Source organism: Hyla sarda, unplaced genomic scaffold, assembly GCF_029499605.1.
Source record: "Hyla sarda isolate aHylSar1 unplaced genomic scaffold, aHylSar1.hap1 scaffold_564, whole genome shotgun sequence".
Taxonomy (NCBI): domain Eukaryota; kingdom Metazoa; phylum Chordata; class Amphibia; order Anura; family Hylidae; genus Hyla; species Hyla sarda.
The window spans coordinates 13,466-39,964 of NW_026610576.1; the positions used below are offsets into that span (position 1 = coordinate 13,466).

General features: G+C 45.7%; 12 non-coding genes across 12 annotated transcripts; all 12 read right to left on the reverse strand.

Moving 5' to 3' along the window:
• Positions 1-104: 104 nt before the first annotated feature.
• LOC130339974 (U2 spliceosomal RNA) lies at positions 105-295 on the reverse strand. The gene has a single exon (XR_008880195.1). It is a non-coding gene; the product is annotated as a U2 spliceosomal RNA (small nuclear RNA).
• A 2,082-nt stretch (positions 296-2,377) lies between these two features.
• Positions 2,378-2,568, reverse strand: LOC130339983 (U2 spliceosomal RNA). The gene has a single exon (XR_008880196.1). It is a non-coding gene; the product is annotated as a U2 spliceosomal RNA (small nuclear RNA).
• A 2,074-nt stretch (positions 2,569-4,642) lies between these two features.
• On the reverse strand, positions 4,643-4,833 carry LOC130339984 (U2 spliceosomal RNA). The gene has a single exon (XR_008880197.1). It is a non-coding gene; the product is annotated as a U2 spliceosomal RNA (small nuclear RNA).
• Positions 4,834-6,911: 2,078 nt separating this feature from the next.
• Positions 6,912-7,102, reverse strand: LOC130339985 (U2 spliceosomal RNA). The gene has a single exon (XR_008880198.1). It is a non-coding gene; the product is annotated as a U2 spliceosomal RNA (small nuclear RNA).
• A 2,076-nt stretch (positions 7,103-9,178) lies between these two features.
• LOC130339986 (U2 spliceosomal RNA) lies at positions 9,179-9,369 on the reverse strand. The gene has a single exon (XR_008880199.1). It is a non-coding gene; the product is annotated as a U2 spliceosomal RNA (small nuclear RNA).
• A 2,090-nt stretch (positions 9,370-11,459) lies between these two features.
• LOC130339987 (U2 spliceosomal RNA) lies at positions 11,460-11,650 on the reverse strand. Its single transcript, XR_008880200.1, has one exon. It is a non-coding gene; the product is annotated as a U2 spliceosomal RNA (small nuclear RNA).
• A 2,073-nt stretch (positions 11,651-13,723) lies between these two features.
• On the reverse strand, positions 13,724-13,914 carry LOC130339988 (U2 spliceosomal RNA). The gene has a single exon (XR_008880201.1). It is a non-coding gene; the product is annotated as a U2 spliceosomal RNA (small nuclear RNA).
• A 2,088-nt stretch (positions 13,915-16,002) lies between these two features.
• LOC130339990 (U2 spliceosomal RNA) lies at positions 16,003-16,193 on the reverse strand. The gene has a single exon (XR_008880203.1). It is a non-coding gene; the product is annotated as a U2 spliceosomal RNA (small nuclear RNA).
• A 2,069-nt stretch (positions 16,194-18,262) lies between these two features.
• On the reverse strand, positions 18,263-18,453 carry LOC130339991 (U2 spliceosomal RNA). The gene has a single exon (XR_008880204.1). It is a non-coding gene; the product is annotated as a U2 spliceosomal RNA (small nuclear RNA).
• Positions 18,454-20,541: 2,088 nt separating this feature from the next.
• Positions 20,542-20,732, reverse strand: LOC130339993 (U2 spliceosomal RNA). Its single transcript, XR_008880205.1, has one exon. It is a non-coding gene; the product is annotated as a U2 spliceosomal RNA (small nuclear RNA).
• Positions 20,733-22,822: 2,090 nt separating this feature from the next.
• On the reverse strand, positions 22,823-23,013 carry LOC130339994 (U2 spliceosomal RNA). Its single transcript, XR_008880206.1, has one exon. It is a non-coding gene; the product is annotated as a U2 spliceosomal RNA (small nuclear RNA).
• Positions 23,014-25,101: 2,088 nt separating this feature from the next.
• LOC130339973 (U2 spliceosomal RNA) lies at positions 25,102-25,287 on the reverse strand. Its single transcript, XR_008880194.1, has one exon. It is a non-coding gene; the product is annotated as a U2 spliceosomal RNA (small nuclear RNA).
• Positions 25,288-26,499: the final 1,212 nt, after the last annotated feature.

Sequence of the window (26,499 nt, forward strand, 5' to 3'; positions counted from 1 at the left end):
TTTTGGCTGCAGCAGCAGCAGCAAGGCCCACAGGGCTGGCTAGCTGGCTAGCCAGCAAGCAGGTAGCAATGAAAGTAGGAATCTTTCTTTTTAACCCTGTAAGGGGGTGGTGCACTGTACCCGAAGATACTGCCATATCGGGTCAATGCATAGGGCGACGGAAGCAAGCTTCGAAATCGGCCCCCGTTCTCAAAAATCCATTTAATATATGGTCCCCAGATAGGGGACGTATCAGATATTAAACTGATAAGAACAGATACTACACTTGATCTTAGCCAAAAGGCCGAGAAGCGATAACCGTGAAAGGGGCGGGCCCAACAAGGTCCCCTTCATGGGCACTATCACTGCTTGCTGTCAGGGAGGCTGCCAGACAATTTTCCATGCACACTCTGGGCTGGGGGGCAGTCAACCACCAGTACACACAGCAGAACCTAAACCCATACCATTATTGCTAAGCAGCAAGACAGGGGCCCATTGCACTCCCACGGGGCCTTTTTAAATGCAATCCATAATCCGGATTTGCCAGGAACCCTTCTTACTCCTCCTACTTGCATGTGACACTGGGCTTAGGATCTGCATAGGAAACACACACACAAGCACACACCTACCTTTGTTGCCTGCAGATGCCTCCTTGGCTGTCCCCAAACGGTATCAAACCAACACCCACGGGAAGCTGTAAGCATAGAGGACATGCCTGCACCCCATTGGACTTACCTGTGTGGGTTAAATCCGGGTTATTTGACAACCTATGGCGGTGATGGTTCTGCTCAGGCAGAGCAGTGCTGATGCTCCTCATAAAGCTGTCGCTGCTGTGAAGGTTCTAGGTGACATCACAAATCCCTATGGTTACATACACAACAAAGCTGGGTTGTTGTTGTTTACACTCTGCAAGGCCTGTGGAAGTGAGTGACATCATAGCACTGTAGTTCTGAGGGTTCTAGATGGATGCAACAATCTCCTGTTGCTTCTATGAAGGCCATAATAGACGACATCACCAAACAGCTCCATAGTCACATACACAGCAAAGGAGAGATGTTGTTTACACCTAGTGATGTCAGTGGTATTGAGTGACATCACAGCACAGTGCTAAGGCTCCTGGGCCTGGACACAGCAGCGGCTGCAATATCTCAACGGAGAATACGTTTATATATATGTGTGTGTGTGCGCGTATATATATATATATATATATATATATATATATATATATTTCTCCGCCGAAATCACTTTTAAACCCATTTCCACCTTTTTTTCCCTTCTCTTCCTCTTACTTTTTTTTCACGTTTTTTTACGTTTTTCTCCTTTTCGCCTCTTTTCTGGGCGTATTATTCTTCTTTTTCTTCTTTTTTTTCGTCTAATGCATACCCCATCAGTGCAGCAATGCTTATTCAATACCGCCAGCAGATGGAGACACTGGGGGATAATTTTCTAAGGATTTATACTGATTTTTCCTGTCTGAATTTGTCGCACAGAAAGTTGCAGGCCAAATATGTGTGACATTTCTGCGACTTTAGCTTCTAGAGCATTTTTACAACATTATACATAGGTGCTGAATACATAAAAAGCGACTGTTCAGCGACAGACAAGTCGCATCGGCTGAAAGTAGGCCAGAATGTCAGTCCATGTTGGAGCAGGTTTAGATACAGTCTAAAGTATAGATCTCAAAGTCTGTGCACAGAATTTAGCAAGGGCCTCGCACCTTCTGATGCATCAGGTAGGTGCACAATAGCATAGCCTAACCCTCTGTACTTTGGTCTATATTGATGCGGGACATAGACAGCCAGCTGATGACCAATCCATTAGTGCAATGGATGGCTGGAAGCATTTGTCTTTGCCTTTGCAATACCACAGAAGCAATGCATGGTCAATGTACAGCAATGACACACCTGTGTGAACAGCCAGGAGACCCCCCCCATGTTATGTTACATAGTTACATAGTTAGTACGGTCGAAAAAAGACATATGTCCATCAAGTTCAACCAGGGAATTAAGGGGTAGGGGTGTGGCGCGATATTGGGGAAGGGATGAGATTTTATATTTCTTCATAAGCATTAATCTTATTTTGTCAATTAGGAACATTCAGCACCCACCCGCTATCAAGGCAGCTGCCTATCATGTCATGCCCTACCTGCACAGGTGTGCTGGCTACTCAAATGATCCAATTAAGGAGGCCATTTAGTCAGCAGCAGCAGAAGTCCTGTGCCTGGACGCTCCAACAGGGGCCAGACACAAGCAGAAGCAGAAGCAGCAGAAGCAGCAGCAGCACCACCTTTTGTTTTTTGGCTGCAGCAGCAGCAGCAAGGCCCACAGGGCTGGCTAGCTGGCTAGCCAGCAAGCAGGTAGCAATGAAAGTAGGAATCTTTCTTTTTAACCCTGTAAGGGGGTGGTGCACTGTACCCGAAGATACTGCCATATCGGGTCAATGCATAGGGCGACGGAAGCAAGCTTCGAAATCGGCCCCCGTTCTCAAAAATCCATTTAATATATGGTCCCCAGATAGGGGACGTATCAGATATTAAACTGATAAGAACAGATACTACACTTGATCTTAGCCAAAAGGCCGAGAAGCGATAACCGTGAAAGGGGCGGGCCCAACAAGGTCCCCTTCATGGGCACTATCACTGCTTGCTGTCAGGGAGGCTGCCAGACAATTTTCCATGCACACTCTGGGCTGGGGGGCAGTCAACCACCAGTACACACAGCAGAACCTAAACCCATACCATTATTGCTAAGCAGCAAGACAGGGGCCCATTGCACTCCCACGGGGCCTTTTTAAATGCAATCCATAACCCGGATTTGCCAGGAACCCTTCTTACTCCTCCTACTTGCATGTGACACTGGGCTTAGGATCTGCATAGGAAACACACACACAAGCACACACCTACCTTTGTTGCCTGCAGATGCCTCCTTGGCTGTCCCCAAACGGTATCAAACCAACACCCACGGGAAGCTGTAAGCATAGAGGACATGCCTGCACCCCATTGGACTTACCTGTGTGGGTTAAATCCGGGTTATTTGACAACCTATGGCGGTGATGGTTCTGCTCAGGCAGAGCAGTGCTGATGCTCCTCATAAAGCTGTCGCTGCTGTGAAGGTTCTAGGTGACATCACAAATCCCTATGGTTACATACACAACAAAGCTGGGTTGTTGTTGTTTACACTCTGCAAGGCCTGTGGAAGTGAGTGACATCATAGCACTGTAGTTCTGAGGGTTCTAGATGGATGCAACAATCTCCTGTTGCTTCTATGAAGGCCATAATAGACGACATCACCAAACAGCTCCATAGTCACATACACAGCAAAGGAGAGATGTTGTTTACACCTAGTGATGTCAGTGGTATTGAGTGACATCACAGCACAGTGCTAAGGCTCCTGGGCCTGGACACAGCAGCGGCTGCAATATCTCAACGGAGAATACGTTTATATATATGTGTGTGTGTGCGCGTATATATATATATATATATATATATATATATTTCTCCGCCGAAATCACTTTTAAACCCATTTCCACCTTTTTTTCCCTTCTCTTCCTCTTACTTTTTTTTCACGTTTTTTTACGTTTTTCTCCTTTTCGCCTCTTTTCTGGGCGTATTATTCTTCTTTTTCTTCTTTTTTTTCGTCTAATGCATACCCCATCAGTGCAGCAATGCTTATTCAATACCGCCAGCAGATGGAGACACTGGGGGATAATTTTCTAAGGATTTATACTGATTTTTCCTGTCTGAATTTGTCGCACAGAAAGTTGCAGGCCAAATATGTGTGACATTTCTGCGACTTTAGCTTCTAGAGCATTTTTACAACATTATACATAGGTGCTGAATACATAAAAAGCGACTGTTCAGCGACAGACAAGTCGCATCGGCTGAAAGTAGGCCAGAATGTCAGTCCATGTTGGAGCAGGTTTAGATACAGTCTAAAGTATAGATCTCAAAGTCTGTGCACAGAATTTAGCAAGGGCCTCGCACCTTCTGATGCATCAGGTAGGTGCACAATAGCATAGCCTAACCCTCTGTACTTTGGTCTATATTGATGCGGGACATAGACAGCCAGCTGATGACCAATCCATTAGTGCAATGGATGGCTGGAAGCATTTGTCTTTGCCTTTGCAATACCACAGAAGCAATGCATGGTCAATGTACAGCAATGACACACCTGTGTGAACAGCCAGGAGACCCCCCCCATGTTATGTTACATAGTTACATAGTTAGTACGGTCGAAAAAAGACATATGTCCATCAAGTTCAACCAGGGAATTAAGGGGTAGGGGTGTGGCGCGATATTGGGGAAGGGATGAGATTTTATATTTCTTCATAAGCATTAATCTTATTTTGTCAATTAGGAACATTCAGCACCCACCCGCTATCAAGGCAGCTGCCTATCATGTCATGCCCTACCTGCACAGGTGTGCTGGCTACTCAAATGATCCAATTAAGGAGGCCATTTAGTCAGCAGCAGCAGAAGTCCTGTGCCTGGACGCTCCAACAGCGGCCAGACACAAGCAGAAGCAGAAGCAGCAGAAGCAGCAGCAGCACCACCTTTTGTTTTTTGGCTGCAGCAGCAGCAGCAAGGCCCACAGGGCTGGCTAGCTGGCTAGCCAGCAAGCAGGTAGCAATGAAAGTAGGAATCTTTCTTTTTAACCCTGTAAGGGGGTGGTGCACTGTACCCGAAGATACTGCCATATCGGGTCAATGCATAGGGCGACGGAAGCAAGCTTCGAAATCGGCCCCCGTTCTCAAAAATCCATTTAATATATGGTCCCCAGATAGGGGACGTATCAGATATTAAACTGATAAGAACAGATACTACACTTGATCTTAGCCAAAAGGCCGAGAAGCGATAACCGTGAAAGGGGCGGGCCCAACAAGGTCCCCTTCATGGGCACTATCACTGCTTGCTGTCAGGGAGGCTGCCAGACAATTTTCCATGCACACTCTGGGCTGGGGGGCAGTCAACCACCAGTACACACAGCAGAACCTAAACCCATACCATTATTGCTAAGCAGCAAGACAGGGGCCCATTGCACTCCCACGGGGCCTTTTTAAATGCAATCCATAACCCGGATTTGCCAGGAACCCTTCTTACTCCTCCTACTTGCATGTGACACTGGGCTTAGGATCTGCATAGGAAACACACACACAAGCACACACCTACCTTTGTTGCCTGCAGATGCCTCCTTGGCTGTCCCCAAACGGTATCAAACCAACACCCACGGGAAGCTGTAAGCATAGAGGACATGCCTGCACCCCATTGGACTTACCTGTGTGGGTTAAATCCGGGTTATTTGACAACCTATGGCGGTGATGGTTCTGCTCAGGCAGAGCAGTGCTGATGCTCCTCATAAAGCTGTCGCTGCTGTGAAGGTTCTAGGTGACATCACAAATCCCTATGGTTACATACACAACAAAGCTGGGTTGTTGTTGTTTACACTCTGCAAGGCCTGTGGAAGTGAGTGACATCATAGCACTGTAGTTCTGAGGGTTCTAGATGGATGCAACAATCTCCTGTTGCTTCTATGAAGGCCATAATAGACGACATCACCAAACAGCTCCATAGTCACATACACAGCAAAGGAGAGATGTTGTTTACACCTAGTGATGTCAGTGGTATTGAGTGACATCACAGCACAGTGCTAAGGCTCCTGGGCCTGGACACAGCAGCGGCTGCAATATCTCAACGGAGAATACGTTTATATATATGTGTGTGTGTGCGCGTATATATATATATATATATATATATATATATATTTCTCCGCCGAAATCACTTTTAAACCCATTTCCACCTTTTTTTCCCTTCTCTTCCTCTTACTTTTTTTTCACGTTTTTTTACGTTTTTCTCCTTTTCGCCTCTTTTCTGGGCGTATTATTCTTCTTTTTCTTCTTTTTTTTCGTCTAATGCATACCCCATCAGTGCAGCAATGCTTATTCAATACCGCCAGCAGATGGAGACACTGGGGGATAATTTTCTAAGGATTTATACTGATTTTTCCTGTCTGAATTTGTCGCACAGAAAGTTGCAGGCCAAATATGTGTGACATTTCTGCGACTTTAGCTTCTAGAGCATTTTTACAACATTATACATAGGTGCTGAATACATAAAAAGCGACTGTTCAGCGACAGACAAGTCGCATCGGCTGAAAGTAGGCCAGAATGTCAGTCCATGTTGGAGCAGGTTTAGATACAGTCTAAAGTATAGATCTCAAAGTCTGTGCACAGAATTTAGCAAGGGCCTCGCACCTTCTGATGCATCAGGTAGGTGCACAATAGCATAGCCTAACCCTCTGTACTTTGGTCTATATTGATGCGGGACATAGACAGCCAGCTGATGACCAATCCATTAGTGCAATGGATGGCTGGAAGCATTTGTCTTTGCCTTTGCAATACCACAGAAGCAATGCATGGTCAATGTACAGCAATGACACACCTGTGTGAACAGCCAGGAGACCCCCCCCCCATGTTATGTTACATAGTTACATAGTTAGTACGGTCGAAAAAAGACATATGTCCATCAAGTTCAACCAGGGAATTAAGGGGTAGGGGTGTGGCGCGATATTGGGGAAGGGATGAGATTTTATATTTCTTCATAAGCATTAATCTTATTTTGTCAATTAGGAACATTCAGCACCCACCCGCTATCAAGGCAGCTGCCTATCATGTCATGCCCTACCTGCACAGGTGTGCTGGCTACTCAAATGATCCAATTAAGGAGGCCATTTAGTCAGCAGCAGCAGAAGTCCTGTGCCTGGACGCTCCAACAGCGGCCAGACACAAGCAGAAGCAGAAGCAGCAGAAGCAGCAGCAGCACCACCTTTTGTTTTTTGGCTGCAGCAGCAGCAGCAAGGCCCACAGGGCTGGCTAGCTGGCTAGCCAGCAAGCAGGTAGCAATGAAAGTAGGAATCTTTCTTTTTAACCCTGTAAGGGGGTGGTGCACTGTACCCGAAGATACTGCCATATCGGGTCAATGCATAGGGCGACGGAAGCAAGCTTCGAAATCGGCCCCCGTTCTCAAAAATCCATTTAATATATGGTCCCCAGATAGGGGACGTATCAGATATTAAACTGATAAGAACAGATACTACACTTGATCTTAGCCAAAAGGCCGAGAAGCGATAACCGTGAAAGGGGCGGGCCCAACAAGGTCCCCTTCATGGGCACTATCACTGCTTGCTGTCAGGGAGGCTGCCAGACAATTTTCCATGCACACTCTGGGCTGGGGGGCAGTCAACCACCAGTACACACAGCAGAACCTAAACCCATACCATTATTGCTAAGCAGCAAGACAGGGGCCCATTGCACTCCCACGGGGCCTTTTTAAATGCAATCCATAACCCGGATTTGCCAGGAACCCTTCTTACTCCTCCTACTTGCATGTGACACTGGGCTTAGGATCTGCATAGGAAACACACACACAAGCACACACCTACCTTTGTTGCCTGCAGATGCCTCCTTGGCTGTCCCCAAACGGTATCAAACCAACACCCATGGGAAGCTGTAAGCATAGAGGACATGCCTGCACCCCATTGGACTTACCTGTGTGGGTTAAATCCGGGTTATTTGACAACCTATGGCGGTGATGGTTCTGCTCAGGCAGAGCAGTGCTGATGCTCCTCATAAAGCTGTCGCTGCTGTGAAGGTTCTAGGTGACATCACAAATCCCTATGGTTACATACACAACAAAGCTGGGTTGTTGTTGTTTACACTCTGCAAGGCCTGTGGAAGTGAGTGACATCATAGCACTGTAGTTCTGAGGGTTCTAGATGGATGCAACAATCTCCTGTTGCTTCTATGAAGGCCATAATAGACGACATCACCAAACAGCTCCATAGTCACATACACAGCAAAGGAGAGATGTTGTTTACACCTAGTGATGTCAGTGGTATTGAGTGACATCACAGCACAGTGCTAAGGCTCCTGGGCCTGGACACAGCAGCGGCTGCAATATCTCAACGGAGAATACGTTTATATATATGTGTGTGTGTGCGCGTATATATATATATATATATATATATATATATATTTCTCCGCCGAAATCACTTTTAAACCCATTTCCACCTTTTTTTCCCTTCTCTTCCTCTTACTTTTTTTTCACGTTTTTTTACGTTTTTCTCCTTTTCGCCTCTTTTCTGGGCGTATTATTCTTCTTTTTCTTCTTTTTTTTCGTCTAATGCATACCCCATCAGTGCAGCAATGCTTATTCAATACCGCCAGCAGATGGAGACACTGGGGGATAATTTTCTAAGGATTTATACTGATTTTTCCTGTCTGAATTTGTCGCACAGAAAGTTGCAGGCCAAATATGTGTGACATTTCTGCGACTTTAGCTTCTAGAGCATTTTTACAACATTATACATAGGTGCTGAATACATAAAAAGCGACTGTTCAGCGACAGACAAGTCGCATCGGCTGAAAGTAGGCCAGAATGTCAGTCCATGTTGGAGCAGGTTTAGATACAGTCTAAAGTATAGATCTCAAAGTCTGTGCACAGAATTTAGCAAGGGCCTCGCACCTTCTGATGCATCAGGTAGGTGCACAATAGCATAGCCTAACCCTCTGTACTTTGGTCTATATTGATGCGGGACATAGACAGCCAGCTGATGACCAATCCATTAGTGCAATGGATGGCTGGAAGCATTTGTCTTTGCCTTTGCAATACCACAGAAGCAATGCATGGTCAATGTACAGCAATGACACACCTGTGTGAACAGCCAGGAGACCCCCCCCATGTTATGTTACATAGTTACATAGTTAGTACGGTCGAAAAAAGACATATGTCCATCAAGTTCAACCAGGGAATTAAGGGGTAGGGGTGTGGCGCGATATTGGGGAAGGGATGAGATTTTATATTTCTTCATAAGCATTAATCTTATTTTGTCAATTAGGAACATTCAGCACCCACCCGCTATCAAGGCAGCTGCCTACCATGTCATGCCCTACCTGCACAGGTGTGCTGGCTACTCAAATGATCCAATTAAGGAGGCCATTTAGTCAGCAGCAGCAGAAGTCCTGTGCCTGGACGCTCCAACAGCGGCCAGACACAAGCAGAAGCAGAAGCAGCAGAAGCAGCAGCAGCACCACCTTTTGTTTTTTGGCTGCAGCAGCAGCAGCAAGGCCCACAGGGCTGGCTAGCTGGCTAGCCAGCAAGCAGGTAGCAATGAAAGTAGGAATCTTTCTTTTTAACCCTGTAAGGGGGTGGTGCACTGTACCCGAAGATACTGCCATATCGGGTCAATGCATAGGGCGACGGAAGCAAGCTTCGAAATCGGCCCCCGTTCTCAAAAATCCATTTAATATATGGTCCCCAGATAGGGGACGTATCAGATATTAAACTGATAAGAACAGATACTACACTTGATCTTAGCCAAAAGGCCGAGAAGCGATAACCGCGAAAGGGGCGGGCCCAACAAGGTCCCCTTCATGGGCACTATCACTGCTTGCTGTCAGGGAGGCTGCCAGACAATTTTCCATGCACACTCTGGGCTGGGGGGCAGTCAACCACCAGTACACACAGCAGAACCTAAACCCATACCATTATTGCTAAGCAGCAAGACAGGGGCCCATTGCACTCCCACGGGGCCTTTTTAAATGCAATCCATAACCCGGATTTGCCAGGAACCCTTCTTACTCCTCCTACTTGCATGTGACACTGGGCTTAGGATCTGCATAGGAAACACACACACAAGCACACACCTACCTTTGTTGCCTGCAGATGCCTCCTTGGCTGTCCCCAAACGGTATCAAACCAACACCCACGGGAAGCTGTAAGCATAGAGGACATGCCTGCACCCCATTGGACTTACCTGTGTGGGTTAAATCCGGGTTATTTGACAACCTATGGCGGTGATGGTTCTGCTCAGGCAGAGCAGTGCTGATGCTCCTCATAAAGCTGTCGCTGCTGTGAAGGTTCTAGGTGACATCACAAATCCCTATGGTTACATACACAACAAAGCTGGGTTGTTGTTGTTTACACTCTGCAAGGCCTGTGGAAGTGAGTGACATCATAGCACTGTAGTTCTGAGGGTTCTAGATGGATGCAACAATCTCCTGTTGCTTCTATGAAGGCCATAATAGACGACATCACCAAACAGCTCCATAGTCACATACACAGCAAAGGAGAGATGTTGTTTACACCTAGTGATGTCAGTGGTATTGAGTGACATCACAGCACAGTGCTAAGGCTCCTGGGCCTGGACACAGCAGCGGCTGCAATATCTCAACGGAGAATACGTTTATATATATGTGTGTGTGTGCGCGTATATATATATATATATATATATATATATATATATATATATATATATTTCTCCGCCGAAATCACTTTTAAACCCATTTCCACCTTTTTTTCCCTTCTCTTCCTCTTACTTTTTTTTCACGTTTTTTTACGTTTTTCTCCTTTTCGCCTCTTTTCTGGGCGTATTATTCTTCTTTTTCTTCTTTTTTTTCGTCTAATGCATACCCCATCAGTGCAGCAATGCTTATTCAATACCGCCAGCAGATGGAGACACTGGGGGATAATTTTCTAAGGATTTATACTGATTTTTCCTGTCTGAATTTGTCGCACAGAAAGTTGCAGGCCAAATATGTGTGACATTTCTGCGACTTTAGCTTCTAGAGCATTTTTACAACATTATACATAGGTGCTGAATACATAAAAAGCGACTGTTCAGCGACAGACAAGTCGCATCGGCTGAAAGTAGGCCAGAATGTCAGTCCATGTTGGAGCAGGTTTAGATACAGTCTAAAGTATAGATCTCAAAGTCTGTGCACAGAATTTAGCAAGGGCCTCGCACCTTCTGATGCATCAGGTAGGTGCACAATAGCATAGCCTAACCCTCTGTACTTTGGTCTATATTGATGCGGGACATAGACAGCCAGCTGATGACCAATCCATTAGTGCAATGGATGGCTGGAAGCATTTGTCTTTGCCTTTGCAATACCACAGAAGCAATGCATGGTCAATGTACAGCAATGACACACCTGTGTGAACAGCCAGGAGACCCCCCCCATGTTATGTTACATAGTTACATAGTTAGTACGGTCGAAAAAAGACATATGTCCATCAAGTTCAACCAGGGAATTAAGGGGTAGGGGTGTGGCGCGATATTGGGGAAGGGATGAGATTTTATATTTCTTCATAAGCATTAATCTTATTTTGTCAATTAGGAACATTCAGCACCCACCCGCTATCAAGGCAGCTGCCTATCATGTCATGCCCTACCTGCACAGGTGTGCTGGCTACTCAAATGATCCAATTAAGGAGGCCATTTAGTCAGCAGCAGCAGAAGTCCTGTGCCTGGACGCTCCAACAGCGGCCAGACACAAGCAGAAGCAGAAGCAGCAGAAGCAGCAGCAGCACCACCTTTTGTTTTTTGGCTGCAGCAGCAGCAGCAAGGCCCACAGGGCTGGCTAGCTGGCTAGCCAGCAAGCAGGTAGCAATGAAAGTAGGAATCTTTCTTTTTAACCCTGTAAGGGGGTGGTGCACTGTACCCGAAGATACTGCCATATCGGGTCAATGCATAGGGCGACGGAAGCAAGCTTCGAAATCGGCCCCCGTTCTCAAAAATCCATTTAATATATGGTCCCCAGATAGGGGACGTATCAGATATTAAACTGATAAGAACAGATACTACACTTGATCTTAGCCAAAAGGCCGAGAAGCGATAACCGTGAAAGGGGCGGGCCCAACAAGGTCCCCTTCATGGGCACTATCACTGCTTGCTGTCAGGGAGGCTGCCAGACAATTTTCCATGCACACTCTGGGCTGGGGGGCAGTCAACCACCAGTACACACAGCAGAACCTAAACCCATACCATTATTGCTAAGCAGCAAGACAGGGGCCCATTGCACTCCCACGGGGCCTTTTTAAATGCAATCCATAACCCGGATTTGCCAGGAACCCTTCTTACTCCTCCTACTTGCATGTGACACTGGGCTTAGGATCTGCATAGGAAACACACACACAAGCACACACCTACCTTTGTTGCCTGCAGATGCCTCCTTGGCTGTCCCCAAACGGTATCAAACCAACACCCACGGGAAGCTGTAAGCATAGAGGACATGCCTGCACCCCATTGGACTTACCTGTGTGGGTTAAATCCGGGTTATTTGACAACCTATGGCGGTGATGGTTCTGCTCAGGCAGAGCAGTGCTGATGCTCCTCATAAAGCTGTCGCTGCTGTGAAGGTTCTAGGTGACATCACAAATCCCTATGGTTACATACACAACAAAGCTGGGTTGTTGTTGTTTACACTCTGCAAGGCCTGTGGAAGTGAGTGACATCATAGCACTGTAGTTCTGAGGGTTCTAGATGGATGCAACAATCTCCTGTTGCTTCTATGAAGGCCATAATAGACGACATCACCAAACAGCTCCATAGTCACATACACAGCAAAGGAGAGATGTTGTTTACACCTAGTGATGTCAGTGGTATTGAGTGACATCACAGCACAGTGCTAAGGCTCCTGGGCCTGGACACAGCAGCGGCTGCAATATCTCAACGGAGAATACGTTTATATATATGTGTGTGTGTGCGCGTATATATATAATATATATATATATATATTTCTCCGCCGAAATCACTTTTAAACCCATTTCCACCTTTTTTTCCCTTCTCTTCCTCTTACTTTTTTTTCACGTTTTTTTACGTTTTTCTCCTTTTCGCCTCTTTTCTGGGCGTATTATTCTTCTTTTTCTTCTTTTTTTTCGTCTAATGCATACCCCATCAGTGCAGCAATGCTTATTCAATACCGCCAGCAGATGGAGACACTGGGGGATAATTTTCTAAGGATTTATACTGATTTTTCCTGTCTGAATTTGTCGCACAGAAAGTTGCAGGCCAAATATGTGTGACATTTCTGCGACTTTAGCTTCTAGAGCATTTTTACAACATTATACATAGGTGCTGAATACATAAAAAGCGACTGTTCAGCGACAGACAAGTCGCATCGGCTGAAAGTAGGCCAGAATGTCAGTCCATGTTGGAGCAGGTTTAGATACAGTCTAAAGTATAGATCTCAAAGTCTGTGCACAGAATTTAGCAAGGGCCTCGCACCTTCTGATGCATCAGGTAGGTGCACAATAGCATAGCCTAACCCTCTGTACTTTGGTCTATATTGATGCGGGACATAGACAGCCAGCTGATGACCAATCCATTAGTGCAATGGATGGCTGGAAGCATTTGTCTTTGCCTTTGCAATACCACAGAAGCAATGCATGGTCAATGTACAGCAATGACACACCTGTGTGAACAGCCAGGAGACCCCCCCCCCATGTTATGTTACATAGTTACATAGTTAGTACGGTCGAAAAAAGACATATGTCCATCAAGTTCAACCAGGGAATTAAGGGGTAGGGGTGTGGCGCGATATTGGGGAAGGGATGAGATTTTATATTTCTTCATAAGCATTAATCTTATTTTGTCAATTAGGAACATTCAGCACCCACCCGCTATCAAGGCAGCTGCCTATCATGTCATGCCCTACCTGCACAGGTGTGCTGGCTACTCAAATGATCCAATTAAGGAGGCCATTTAGTCAGCAGCAGCAGAAGTCCTGTGCCTGGACGCTCCAACAGCGGCCAGACACAAGCAGAAGCAGAAGCAGCAGAAGCAGCAGCAGCACCACCTTTTGTTTTTTGGCTGCAGCAGCAGCAGCAAGGCCCACAGGGCTGGCTAGCTGGCTAGCCAGCAAGCAGGTAGCAATGAAAGTAGGAATCTTTCTTTTTAACCCTGTAAGGGGGTGGTGCACTGTACCCGAAGATACTGCCATATCGGGTCAATGCATAGGGCGACGGAAGCAAGCTTCGAAATCGGCCCCCGTTCTCAAAAATCCATTTAATATATGGTCCCCAGATAGGGGACGTATCAGATATTAAACTGATAAGAACAGATACTACACTTGATCTTAGCCAAAAGGCCGAGAAGCGATAACCGTGAAAGGGGCGGGCCCAACAAGGTCCCCTTCATGGGCACTATCACTGCTTGCTGTCAGGGAGGCTGCCAGACAATTTTCCATGCACACTCTGGGCTGGGGGGCAGTCAACCACCAGTACACACAGCAGAACCTAAACCCATACCATTATTGCTAAGCAGCAAGACAGGGGCCCATTGCACTCCCACGGGGCCTTTTTAAATGCAATCCATAACCCGGATTTGCCAGGAACCCTTCTTACTCCTCCTACTTGCATGTGACACTGGGCTTAGGATCTGCATAGGAAACACACACACAAGCACACACCTACCTTTGTTGCCTGCAGATGCCTCCTTGGCTGTCCCCAAACGGTATCAAACCAACACCCACGGGAAGCTGTAAGCATAGAGGACATGCCTGCACCCCATTGGACTTACCTGTGTGGGTTAAATCCGGGTTATTTGACAACCTATGGCGGTGATGGTTCTGCTCAGGCAGAGCAGTGCTGATGCTCCTCATAAAGCTGTCGCTGCTGTGAAGGTTCTAGGTGACATCACAAATCCCTATGGTTACATACACAACAAAGCTGGGTTGTTGTTGTTTACACTCTGCAAGGCCTGTGGAAGTGAGTGACATCATAGCACTGTAGTTCTGAGGGTTCTAGATGGATGCAACAATCTCCTGTTGCTTCTATGAAGGCCATAATAGACGACATCACCAAACAGCTCCATAGTCACATACACAGCAAAGGAGAGATGTTGTTTACACCTAGTGATGTCAGTGGTATTGAGTGACATCACAGCACAGTGCTAAGGCTCCTGGGCCTGGACACAGCAGCGGCTGCAATATCTCAACGGAGAATACGTTTATATATATGTGTGTGTGTGCGCGTATATATATATATATATATATATATATATATATATATATATATATTTCTCCGCCGAAATCACTTTTAAACCCATTTCCACCTTTTTTTCCCTTCTCTTCCTCTTACTTTTTTTTCACGTTTTTTTACGTTTTTCTCCTTTTCGCCTCTTTTCTGGGCGTATTATTCTTCTTTTTCTTCTTTTTTTTCGTCTAATGCATACCCCATCAGTGCAGCAATGCTTATTCAATACCGCCAGCAGATGGAGACACTGGGGGATAATTTTCTAAGGATTTATACTGATTTTTCCTGTCTGAATTTGTCGCACAGAAAGTTGCAGGCCAAATATGTGTGACATTTCTGCGACTTTAGCTTCTAGAGCATTTTTACAACATTATACATAGGTGCTGAATACATAAAAAGCGACTGTTCAGCGACAGACAAGTCGCATCGGCTGAAAGTAGGCCAGAATGTCAGTCCATGTTGGAGCAGGTTTAGATACAGTCTAAAGTATAGATCTCAAAGTCTGTGCACAGAATTTAGCAAGGGCCTCGCACCTTCTGATGCATCAGGTAGGTGCACAATAGCATAGCCTAACCCTCTGTACTTTGGTCTATATTGATGCGGGACATAGACAGCCAGCTGATGACCAATCCATTAGTGCAATGGATGGCTGGAAGCATTTGTCTTTGCCTTTGCAATACCACAGAAGCAATGCATGGTCAATGTACAGCAATGACACACCTGTGTGAACAGCCAGGAGACCCCCCCCATGTTATGTTACATAGTTACATAGTTAGTACGGTCGAAAAAAGACATATGTCCATCAAGTTCAACCAGGGAATTAAGGGGTAGGGGTGTGGCGCGATATTGGGGAAGGGATGAGATTTTATATTTCTTCATAAGCATTAATCTTATTTTGTCAATTAGGAACATTCAGCACCCACCCGCTATCAAGGCAGCTGCCTATCATGTCATGCCCTACCTGCACAGGTGTGCTGGCTACTCAAATGATCCAATTAAGGAGGCCATTTAGTCAGCAGCAGCAGAAGTCCTGTGCCTGGACGCTCCAACAGCGGCCAGACACAAGCAGAAGCAGAAGCAGCAGAAGCAGCAGCAGCACCACCTTTTGTTTTTTGGCTGCAGCAGCAGCAGCAAGGCCCACAGGGCTGGCTAGCTGGCTAGCCAGCAAGCAGGTAGCAATGAAAGTAGGAATCTTTCTTTTTAACCCTGTAAGGGGGTGGTGCACTGTACCCGAAGATACTGCCATATCGGGTCAATGCATAGGGCGACGGAAGCAAGCTTCGAAATCGGCCCCCGTTCTCAAAAATCCATTTAATATATGGTCCCCAGATAGGGGACGTATCAGATATTAAACTGATAAGAACAGATACTACACTTGATCTTAGCCAAAAGGCCGAGAAGCGATAACCGTGAAAGGGGCGGGCCCAACAAGGTCCCCTTCATGGGCACTATCACTGCTTGCTGTCAGGGAGGCTGCCAGACAATTTTCCATGCACACTCTGGGCTGGGGGGCAGTCAACCACCAGTACACACAGCAGAACCTAAACCCATACCATTATTGCTAAGCAGCAAGACAGGGGCCCATTGCACTCCCACGGGGCCTTTTTAAATGCAATCCATAACCCGGATTTGCCAGGAACCCTTCTTACTCCTCCTACTTGCATGTGACACTGGGCTTAGGATCTGCATAGGAAACACACACACAAGCACACACCTACCTTTGTTGCCTGCAGATGCCTCCTTGGCTGTCCCCAAACGGTATCAAACCAACACCCACGGGAAGCTGTAAGCATAGAGGACATGCCTGCACCCCATTGGACTTACCTGTGTGGGTTAAATCCGGGTTATTTGACAACCTATGGCGGTGATGGTTCTGCTCAGGCAGAGCAGTGCTGATGCTCCTCATAAAGCTGTCGCTGCTGTGAAGGTTCTAGGTGACATCACAAATCCCTATGGTTACATACACAACAAAGCTGGGTTGTTGTTGTTTACACTCTGCAAGGCCTGTGGAAGTGAGTGACATCATAGCACTGTAGTTCTGAGGGTTCTAGATGGATGCAACAATCTCCTGTTGCTTCTATGAAGGCCATAATAGACGACATCACCAAACAGCTCCATAGTCACATACACAGCAAAGGAGAGATGTTGTTTACACCTAGTGATGTCAGTGGTATTGAGTGACATCACAGCACAGTGCTAAGGCTCCTGGGCCTGGACACAGCAGCGGCTGCAATATCTCAACGGAGAATACGTTTATATATATGTGTGTGTGTGCGCGTATATATATATATATATATATATATATATATATATTTCTCCGCCGAAATCACTTTTAAACCCATTTCCACCTTTTTTTCCCTTCTCTTCCTCTTACTTTTTTTTCACGTTTTTTTACGTTTTTCTCCTTTTCGCCTCTTTTCTGGGCGTATTATTCTTCTTTTTCTTCTTTTTTTTCGTCTAATGCATACCCCATCAGTGCAGCAATGCTTATTCAATACCGCCAGCAGATGGAGACACTGGGGGATAATTTTCTAAGGATTTATACTGATTTTTCCTGTCTGAATTTGTCGCACAGAAAGTTGCAGGCCAAATATGTGTGACATTTCTGCGACTTTAGCTTCTAGAGCATTTTTACAACATTATACATAGGTGCTGAATACATAAAAAGCGACTGTTCAGCGACAGACAAGTCGCATCGGCTGAAAGTAGGCCAGAATGTCAGTCCATGTTGGAGCAGGTTTAGATACAGTCTAAAGTATAGATCTCAAAGTCTGTGCACAGAATTTAGCAAGGGCCTCGCACCTTCTGATGCATCAGGTAGGTGCACAATAGCATAGCCTAACCCTCTGTACTTTGGTCTATATTGATGCGGGACATAGACAGCCAGCTGATGACCAATCCATTAGTGCAATGGATGGCTGGAAGCATTTGTCTTTGCCTTTGCAATACCACAGAAGCAATGCATGGTCAATGTACAGCAATGACACACCTGTGTGAACAGCCAGGAGACCCCCCCCATGTTATGTTACATAGTTACATAGTTAGTACGGTCGAAAAAAGACATATGTCCATCAAGTTCAACCAGGGAATTAAGGGGTAGGGGTGTGGCGCGATATTGGGGAAGGGATGAGATTTTATATTTCTTCATAAGCATTAATCTTATTTTGTCAATTAGGAACATTCAGCACCCACCCGCTATCAAGGCAGCTGCCTATCATGTCATGCCCTACCTGCACAGGTGTGCTGGCTACTCAAATGATCCAATTAAGGAGGCCATTTAGTCAGCAGCAGCAGAAGTCCTGTGCCTGGACGCTCCAACAGCGGCCAGACACAAGCAGAAGCAGAAGCAGCAGCAGCACCACCTTTTGTTTTTTGGCTGCAGCAGCAGCAGCAAGGCCCACAGGGCTGGCTAGCTGGCTAGCCAGCAAGCAGGTAGCAATGAAAGTAGGAATCTTTCTTTTTAACCCTGTAAGGGGGTGGTGCACTGTACCCGAAGATACTGCCATATCGGGTCAATGCATAGGGCGACGGAAGCAAGCTTCGAAATCGGCCCCCGTTCTCAAAAATCCATTTAATATATGGTCCCCAGATAGGGGACGTATCAGATATTAAACTGATAAGAACAGATACTACACTTGATCTTAGCCAAAAGGCCGAGAAGCGATAACCGCGAAAGGGGCGGGCCCAACAAGGTCCCCTTCATGGGCACTATCACTGCTTGCTGTCAGGGAGGCTGCCAGACAATTTTCCATGCACACTCTGGGCTGGGGGGCAGTCAACCACCAGTACACACAGCAGAACCTAAACCCATACCATTATTGCTAAGCAGCAAGACAGGGGCCCATTGCACTCCCACGGGGCCTTTTTAAATGCAATCCATAACCCGGATATGCCAGGAACCCTTCTTACTCCTCCTACTTGCATGTGACACTGGGCTTAGGATCTGCATAGGAAACACACACACAAGCACACACCTACCTTTGTTGCCTGCAGATGCCTCCTTGGCTGTCCCCAAACGGTATCAAACCAACACCCACGGGAAGCTGTAAGCATAGAGGACATGCCTGCACCCCATTGGACTTACCTGTGTGGGTTAAATCCGGGTTATTTGACAACCTATGGCGGTGATGGTTCTGCTCAGGCAGAGCAGTGCTGATGCTCCTCATAAAGCTGTCGCTGCTGTGAAGGTTCTAGGTGACATCACAAATCCCTATGGTTACATACACAACAAAGCTGGGTTGTTGTTGTTTACACTCTGCAAGGCCTGTGGAAGTGAGTGACATCATAGCACTGTAGTTCTGAGGGTTCTAGATGGATGCAACAATCTCCTGTTGCTTCTATGAAGGCCATAATAGACGACATCACCAAACAGCTCCATAGTCACATACACAGCAAAGGAGAGATGTTGTTTACACCTAGTGATGTCAGTGGTATTGAGTGACATCACAGCACAGTGCTAAGGCTCCTGGGCCTGGACACAGCAGCGGCTGCAATATCTCAACGGAGAATACGTTTATATATATGTGTGTGTGTGCGCGTATATATATATATATATATATATATATATATATATATATATATATTTCTCCGCCGAAATCACTTTTAAACCCATTTCCACCTTTTTTTCCCTTCTCTTCCTCTTACTTTTTTTTCACGTTTTTTTACGTTTTTCTCCTTTTCGCCTCTTTTCTGGGCGTATTATTCTTCTTTTTCTTCTTTTTTTTCGTCTAATGCATACCCCATCAGTGCAGCAATGCTTATTCAATACCGCCAGCAGATGGAGACACTGGGGGATAATTTTCTAAGGATTTATACTGATTTTTCCTGTCTGAATTTGTCGCACAGAAAGTTGCAGGCCAAATATGTGTGACATTTCTGCGACTTTAGCTTCTAGAGCATTTTTACAACATTATACATAGGTGCTGAATACATAAAAAGCGACTGTTCAGCGACAGACAAGTCGCATCGGCTGAAAGTAGGCCAGAATGTCAGTCCATGTTGGAGCAGGTTTAGATACAGTCTAAAGTATAGATCTCAAAGTCTGTGCACAGAATTTAGCAAGGGCCTCGCACCTTCTGATGCATCAGGTAGGTGCACAATAGCATAGCCTAACCCTCTGTACTTTGGTCTATATTGATGCGGGACATAGACAGCCAGCTGATGACCAATCCATTAGTGCAATGGATGGCTGGAAGCATTTGTCTTTGCCTTTGCAATACCACAGAAGCAATGCATGGTCAATGTACAGCAATGACACACCTGTGTGAACAGCCAGGAGACCCCCCCCATGTTATGTTACATAGTTACATAGTTAGTACGGTCGAAAAAAGACATATGTCCATCAAGTTCAACCAGGGAATTAAGGGGTAGGGGTGTGGCGCGATATTGGGGAAGGGATGAGATTTTATATTTCTTCATAAGCATTAATCTTATTTTGTCAATTAGGAACATTCAGCACCCACCCGCTATCAAGGCAGCTGCCTATCATGTCATGCCCTACCTGCACAGGTGTGCTGGCTACTCAAATGATCCAATTAAGGAGGCCATTTAGTCAGCAGCAGCAGAAGTCCTGTGCCTGGACGCTCCAACAGCGGCCAGACACAAGCAGAAGCAGAAGCAGCAGAAGCAGCAGCAGCACCACCTTTTGTTTTTTGGCTGCAGCAGCAGCAGCAAGGCCCACAGGGCTGGCTAGCTGGCTAGCCAGCAAGCAGGTAGCAATGAAAGTAGGAATCTTTCTTTTTAACCCTGTAAGGGGGTGGTGCACTGTACCCGAAGATACTGCCATATCGGGTCAATGCATAGGGCGACGGAAGCAAGCTTCGAAATCGGCCCCCGTTCTCAAAAATCCATTTAATATATGGTCCCCAGATAGGGGACGTATCAGATATTAAACTGATAAGAACAGATACTACACTTGATCTTAGCCAAAAGGCCGAGAAGCGATAACCGTGAAAGGGGCGGGCCCAACAAGGTCCCCTTCATGGGCACTATCACTGCTTGCTGTCAGGGAGGCTGCCAGACAATTTTCCATGCACACTCTGGGCTGGGGGGCAGTCAACCACCAGTACACACAGCAGAACCTAAACCCATACCATTATTGCTAAGCAGCAAGACAGGGGCCCATTGCACTCCCACGGGGCCTTTTTAAATGCAATCCATAACCCGGATTTGCCAGGAACCCTTCTTACTCCTCCTACTTGCATGTGACACTGGGCTTAGGATCTGCATAGGAAACACACACACAAGCACACACCTACCTTTGTTGCCTGCAGATGCCTCCTTGGCTGTCCCCAAACGGTATCAAACCAACACCCACGGGAAGCTGTAAGCATAGAGGACATGCCTGCACCCCATTGGACTTACCTGTGTGGGTTAAATCCGGGTTATTTGACAACCTATGGCGGTGATGGTTCTGCTCAGGCAGAGCAGTGCTGATGCTCCTCATAAAGCTGTCGCTGCTGTGAAGGTTCTAGGTGACATCACAAATCCCTATGGTTACATACACAACAAAGCTGGGTTGTTGTTGTTTACACTCTGCAAGGCCTGTGGAAGTGAGTGACATCATAGCACTGTAGTTCTGAGGGTTCTAGATGGATGCAACAATCTCCTGTTGCTTCTATGAAGGCCATAATAGACGACATCACCAAACAGCTCCATAGTCACATACACAGCAAAGGAGAGATGTTGTTTACACCTAGTGATGTCAGTGGTATTGAGTGACATCACAGCACAGTGCTAAGGCTCCTGGGCCTGGACACAGCAGCGGCTGCAATATCTCAACGGAGAATACGTTTATATATATGTGTGTGTGTGCGCGTATATATATATATATATATATATATATATATATATATATATATATATTTCTCCGCCGAAATCACTTTTAAACCCATTTCCACCTTTTTTTCCCTTCTCTTCCTCTTACTTTTTTTTCACGTTTTTTTACGTTTTTCTCCTTTTCGCCTCTTTTCTGGGCGTATTATTCTTCTTTTTCTTCTTTTTTTTCGTCTAATGCATACCCCATCAGTGCAGCAATGCTTATTCAATACCGCCAGCAGATGGAGACACTGGGGGATAATTTTCTAAGGATTTATACTGATTTTTCCTGTCTGAATTTGTCGCACAGAAAGTTGCAGGCCAAATATGTGTGACATTTCTGCGACTTTAGCTTCTAGAGCATTTTTACAACATTATACATAGGTGCTGAATACATAAAAAGCGACTGTTCAGCGACAGACAAGTCGCATCGGCTGAAAGTAGGCCAGAATGTCAGTCCATGTTGGAGCAGGTTTAGATACAGTCTAAAGTATAGATCTCAAAGTCTGTGCACAGAATTTAGCAAGGGCCTCGCACCTTCTGATGCATCAGGTAGGTGCACAATAGCATAGCCTAACCCTCTGTACTTTGGTCTATATTGATGCGGGACATAGACAGCCAGCTGATGACCAATCCATTAGTGCAATGGATGGCTGGAAGCATTTGTCTTTGCCTTTGCAATACCACAGAAGCAATGCATGGTCAATGTACAGCAATGACACACCTGTGTGAACAGCCAGGAGACCCCCCCCATGTTATGTTACATAGTTACATAGTTAGTACGGTCGAAAAAAGACATATGTCCATCAAGTTCAACCAGGGAATTAAGGGGTAGGGGTGTGGCGCGATATTGGGGAAGGGATGAGATTTTATATTTCTTCATAAGCATTAATCTTATTTTGTCAATTAGGAACATTCAGCACCCACCCGCTATCAAGGCAGCTGCCTATCATGTCATGCCCTACCTGCACAGGTGTGCTGGCTACTCAAATGATCCAATTAAGGAGGCCATTTAGTCAGCAGCAGCAGAAGTCCTGTGCCTGGACGCTCCAACAGCGGCCAGACACAAGCAGAAGCAGAAGCAGCAGAAGCAGCAGCAGCACCACCTTTTGTTTTTTGGCTGCAGCAGCAGCAGCAAGGCCCACAGGGCTGGCTAGCTGGCTAGCCAGCAAGCAGGTAGCAATGAAAGTAGGAATCTTTCTTTTTAACCCTGTAAGGGGGTGGTGCACTGTACCCGAAGATACTGCCATATCGGGTCAATGCATAGGGCGACGGAAGCAAGCTTCGAAATCGGCCCCCGTTCTCAAAAATCCATTTAATATATGGTCCCCAGATAGGGGACGTATCAGATATTAAACTGATAAGAACAGATACTACACTTGATCTTAGCCAAAAGGCCGAGAAGCGATAACCGTGAAAGGGGCGGGCCCAACAAGGTCCCCTTCATGGGCACTATCACTGCTTGCTGTCAGGGAGGCTGCCAGACAATTTTCCATGCACACTCTGGGCTGGGGGGCAGTCAACCACCAGTACACACAGCAGAACCTAAACCCATACCATTATTGCTAAGCAGCAAGACAGGGGCCCATTGCACTCCCACGGGGCCTTTTTAAATGCAATCCATAACCCGGATTTGCCAGGAACCCTTCTTACTCCTCCTACTTGCATGTGACACTGGGCTTAGGATCTGCATAGGAAACACACACACAAGCACACACCTACCTTTGTTGCCTGCAGATGCCTCCTTGGCTGTCCCCAAACGGTATCAAACCAACACCCACGGGAAGCTGTAAGCATAGAGGACATGCCTGCACCCCATTGGACTTACCTGTGTGGGTTAAATCCGGGTTATTTGACAACCTATGGCGGTGATGGTTCTGCTCAGGCAGAGCAGTGCTGATGCTCCTCATAAAGCTGTCGCTGCTGTGAAGGTTCTAGGTGACATCACAAATCCCTATGGTTACATACACAACAAAGCTGGGTTGTTGTTGTTTACACTCTGCAAGGCCTGTGGAAGTGAGTGACATCATAGCACTGTAGTTCTGAGGGTTCTAGATGGATGCAACAATCTCCTGTTGCTTCTATGAAGGCCATAATAGACGACATCACCAAACAGCTCCATAGTCACATACACAGCAAAGGAGAGATGTTGTTTACACCTAGTGATGTCAGTGGTATTGAGTGACATCACAGCACAGTGCTAAGGCTCCTGGGCCTGGACACAGCAGCGGCTGCAATATCTCAACGGAGAATACGTTTATATATATGTGTGTGTGTGCGCGTATATATATATATATATATATATATATATATATATATATATATATTTCTCCGCCGAAATCACTTTTAAACCCATTTCCACCTTTTTTTCCCTTCTCTTCCTCTTACTTTTTTTTCACGTTTTTTTACGTTTTTCTCCTTTTCGCCTCTTTTCTGGGCGTATTATTCTTCTTTTTCTTCTTTTTTTTCGTCTAATGCATACCCCATCAGTGCAGCAATGCTTATTCAATACCGCCAGCAGATGGAGACACTGGGGGATAATTTTCTAAGGATTTATACTGATTTTTCCTGTCTGAATTTGTCGCACAGAAAGTTGCAGGCCAAATATGTGTGACATTTCTGCGACTTTAGCTTCTAGAGCATTTTTACAACATTATACATAGGTGCTGAATACATAAAAAGCGACTGTTCAGCGACAGACAAGTCGCATCGGCTGAAAGTAGGCCAGAATGTCAGTCCATGTTGGAGCAGGTTTAGATACAGTCTAAAGTATAGATCTCAAAGTCTGTGCACAGAATTTAGCAAGGGCCTCGCACCTTCTGATGCATCAGGTAGGTGCACAATAGCATAGCCTAACCCTCTGTACTTTGGTCTATATTGATGCGGGACATAGACAGCCAGCTGATGACCAATCCATTAGTGCAATGGATGGCTGGAAGCATTTGTCTTTGCCTTTGCAATACCACAGAAGCAATGCATGGTCAATGTACAGCAATGACACACCTGTGTGAACAGCCAGGAGACCCCCCCCATGTTATGTTACATAGTTACATAGTTAGTACGGTCGAAAAAAGACATATGTCCATCAAGTTCAACCAGGGAATTAAGGGGTAGGGGTGTGGCGCGATATTGGGGAAGGGATGAGATTTTATATTTCTTCATAAGCATTAATCTTATTTTGTCAATTAGGAACATTCAGCACCCACCCGCTATCAAGGCAGCTGCCTATCATGTCATGCCCTACCTGCACAGGTGTGCTGGCTACTCAAATGATCCAATTAAGGAGGCCATTTAGTCAGCAGCAGCAGAAGTCCTGTGCCTGGACGCTCCAACAGCGGCCAGACACAAGCAGAAGCAGAAGCAGCAGAAGCAGCAGCAGCACCACCTTTTGTTTTTTGGCTGCAGCAGCAGCAGCAAGGCCCACAGGGCTGGCTAGCTGGCTAGCCAGCAAGCAGGTAGCAATGAAAGTAGGAATCTTTCTTTTTAACCCTGTAAGGGGGTGGTGCACTGTACCCGAAGATACTGCCATATCGGGTCAATGCATAGGGCGACGGAAGCAAGCTTCGAAATCGGCCCCCGTTCTCAAAAATCCATTTAATATATGGTCCCCAGATAGGGGACGTATCAGATATTAAACTGATAAGAACAGATAAGGTTTCAACAAAATTTTATTGAATAAATAAGAAACCATACAAAATTTAAAATGCAAAATAATAAAAGGTTCACAAAAGTTTTAAAATACAAATAATAAAACCAGTAATAAAAGGAGAAAAAATAAAAATGGCAGGATAAAACATTATACAAATGTCATAAAAACTGATTATACTGTTATTTCGTTCCATAGAGGCAGACACCACATGGATGCTGCCTCGCTGGCCCCCAACTGTTTCTTGTCTCTTAGGTAATAGATGTACATCTCACTCAGGGCCAGCTTTATACAGTTTTTAACATCAATAAAATCATGTTTAAAAAGTAAGATGTTCCTAACTTTCCAGATGGCATTTTTAAAACAATTAATAATCATCCAGCAGATCATCTGCTGTTTAAAATTGGGGCAGTTAAAAAGACCGTAAAAGACACATTCGTGATTAAAATCTTTTAGGCCGCAGGCCCACTTCAAAAGTGGGCCTACCTTCCTCCAAAGCTCCCGTGCAAAAGGGCAGTTCCAAAATATGTGCAGCACCGTTTCGTCCACTCCGCAGCCATCTCTCGGGCACTTGGCTCTCGCCACCAGTCCTCGCCTGTGCTGAAACTCACGAGTAGGGAGGCACTGGTGGACGATTGCCCAGGCAAGATCCCTGTGTACATTCGCCAGAAACTTCCCGTACACGTTCCGCCATACCTTTTTGGATCTTGCCTGTGTGAAATTGGACACTGCCAGGGTAACCTCACTCCGCCTGAGGACCTTTGATACCTTTCTCTGGTCCCCCAGTATGTCAGGCTCCAAATCTTGGAGACCTAGGAGCCTGACTGTCTTTTCCAACACCACATAATGTTTTGGGGGACACAGAAGCACCGGAGCGTTCAGAGGGATGCGCAACCATCTTTTAAAAACCATGCCCGCAGCGTACCTTAAAAAGCAGCTAAAAATGCCATCGGATTTAATAATTTTAAAACAGAAACAGAAATACTTTATGTAAAAGAAAGTAAAAAGGTTAGGAACATCTTTCCCGCCATTATCTTTACTTTTGTACATAAAATCACGCTTTAATTTCTCCATTTTTGAACCCCATAAAAAAGTAAAAACAATTCTAGTTACTTTTTTAATGTATAAAATAGATGGAGGAAATACCATGGCAATGTATAGCATAATAGGGAGTAAAACCATCTTTATTATTAAAATCTTCCCCTCCATGGTAAGGTTTCTAAGATTCCACATTAAAATCTTCTTCTCC